This window comes from Triticum aestivum, chromosome 2D (genome assembly GCF_018294505.1).
Source record: "Triticum aestivum cultivar Chinese Spring chromosome 2D, IWGSC CS RefSeq v2.1, whole genome shotgun sequence".
Classification (NCBI taxonomy): domain Eukaryota; kingdom Viridiplantae; phylum Streptophyta; class Magnoliopsida; order Poales; family Poaceae; genus Triticum; species Triticum aestivum.
The window spans coordinates 361883082-361886041 of NC_057799.1; positions in this window are offsets into that span (position 1 = coordinate 361883082).

Consider the following 2960-nt stretch of genomic DNA (forward strand, 5'->3'; position numbering starts at 1 on the left):
CTGGAAAGAATAGTATTTCTCTATGCGCTCTGGTTCATCATGGGTGGCCAACCGACATTGTATTGAAAGACTTGTAATATCTTCAATCTGCTTGCTCTTCTGCTCTTCTTTAAGATGATACTCTTCTCTTGTGGTCGACTGGTCAGGTCGAGTTGTTCTCCCTTAGTATATTTTGAATCTATCAGGTCAGGTCGACTTGTTCTTCTTTACTATATGTTGAATCTATCATCTGCGAAGTGTCATCACTTCTGGAGCTCTCATATTTTGAGTAGTAGGCCACGTTATATTAATGCACACAACAAATTACAGCATGCATGGCATCTTTTAAAAGAATTGCAGAGATAGCACAAAGGGGTTTACAGGGAGGCAGTTTTGGATTAGAATCACTTCTGCATTACAAAGAAAATCTCACTTGTTTTTATGTTTTCATGCATGTCAGATATTGAACATTATCAAAATGAATATGAGAATGGGCGCACGAGAGGAATATTGCGGAACGATCCACTGGCTAACAAACTTGGCATGGTGGAGGATGGCTTATCTTATTCACCCATCAAGGTGCTTGCTCTAACTTTGCAAAGTTGTATTGGTCGCACATATTTTGCATCTGACCTCTTGCATTACTTCTACTTGGTTACACCATCTGCTTAGTTTAAGCATCATATATGAGTATTGTTGGGAATCGTAGCATAATTTTAAAATTTTCCTACGCTCACCAAGATGCATCTATGGAGTATACTAGCAACGAGGGGAAAGGAGTGCATCTACATACCCTTGTAGATCGCGAGCGGAAGCGTTCCAATGAACGTGGATGACGGAGTCGTACTCGCCGTGATCCAAATCACCGATGACCGAGTGCCGAACGGACGGCACCTCCGCGTTCAACACACGTACGGTGCAGCGACGTCTCCTCCTTCTTGATCCAGCAAGGGGGAAGGAGAGGTTGATGGAGATCCAGTAGCACGACGACGTGGTGGTGGATGTAGCGGGATGCCGGCAGGGCTTCGCCGAGCATATACGAGAGAGAGAGAGGTGTTGCAGGGGAGAGGGAGGCGCCCAAGGCTGTAGTTATTGCTGCCCTCCCTCCCCCCCTTTATATAGGCCCCCTGGGAGGGGGGGGGGCGCCGGCCAGAACCCATCTAGGGTGGGGGGCGGCGGCCAGGGGGTGCCTTGCCCCCCAAGGCAAGTGGGAAGCCCCCCACCCTAGGGTTCCCAATCCTAGGCGCATGGGGGAGGCCCATGGGGGGGTGCCCAGCCCACTAGGGGCTGGTTCCCTTCCCACTTCAGCCCACGGGGCCCTCCGGGATAGGTGGCCCCACCCGATGGACCCCCGGGACCCTTCCGGTGGTCCCGGTACAATACCGGTAACCCCCGAAACTTTCCCGGTGGCCGAAACTTGACTTCCTATATATAATTCTTTACCTCCGGACCATTCCGGAACTCCTCGTGACGTCCGGGATCTCATCCGGGACTCCGAACAACTTTCGGGTTTCCGCATACACATATCTCTACAACCCTAGCGTCACCGAACCTTAAGTGTGTAGACCCTACGGGTTCGGGAGACATGCAGACATGACCGAGATGCCTCTCCGGTCAATAACCAACAGCGGGATCTGGATACCCATGTTGGCTCCCACATGTTCCATGATGATCTCATCGGATGAACCACGATGTCGAGGATTCAATCAATCCCGTATACAATTCCCTTTGTCAATCGGTATGTTACTTGCCCGAGATTCGATCGTCGGTATCCCAATACCTTGTTCAATCTCGTTACCGGCAAGTCTCTTTACTCGTACCGCAATGCATGGTCCCGTGACTAACGCCTTAGTCACATTGAGCTCATTATGATGATGCATTACCGAGTGGGCCCAGAGATACCTCTCCGTCACACGGAGTGACAAATCCCGGTCTTGATCCGTGCCAACCCAACAGATACTTTCGGAGATACCCGTAATGCACCTTTATAGTCACCCAGTTACGTTGTGACGTTTGGCACACCCAAAGTACTCCTACGGTATCCGGGAGTTGCACGATCTCATGGTCTAAGGAAAAGATACTTGACATTGGAAAAGCTCTAGCAAACGAAACTACACGATCTTTTATGCTATGCTTAGGATTGGGTCTTGTCCATCACATCATTCTCCTAATGATGTGATCCCGTTATCAATGACATCCAACGTCCATAGTCAGGAAACCATGACTATCTGTTGATCAACGAGCTAGTCAACTAGAGGCTTACTAGGGACACGTTGTAGTCTATGTATTCACACATGTGTTACGATTTCCGGACAATACAATTATAGCATGAACAATAGACAATTACCATGAACAAAGAAATATAATAATAACCATTTATTATTGCCTCTAGGGCATATTTCCAACAGTCTCCCACTTGCACTAGAGTCAATAATCTAGTCACATTGTGATGAATCAAACACCCATTGCGTCCTGGTGTTGATCATGTTTTGCTCTAGGGAGAGGTTTAGTCAACGGATCTGCTACATTCAGATCCGTATGTACTTTACAAATATCTATGTCTCCATTTTGAACACTTTCACGAATGGAGTTGAAGCGACGCTTGATATGCCTGGTCTTCCTGTGAAACCTGGGCTCCTTCGCAAGGGCAATGGCTCCAGTGTTGTCACAGAAGAGAGTCATCGGGCCCGACGCATTGGGAATCACCCCTAGGTCGGTAATGAACTCCTTCATCCAGACTGCTTCCTGTGCTGCCTCCGAGGCTGCCATGTACTCCACTTCACATGTAGATCCCGCCACGACGCTTTGCTTGCAACTGCACCAGCTTACTGCTCCTCCATTCAAAATATACACGTATCCGGTCTGTGACTTCGAGTCATCCAGATCTGTGTCGAAGCTAGCGTCGACGTAACCCTTTACGACGAGCTCTTCGTCACCTCCATAAACGAGAAACATATCCTTAGTCCTTTTCAGGTACTTCA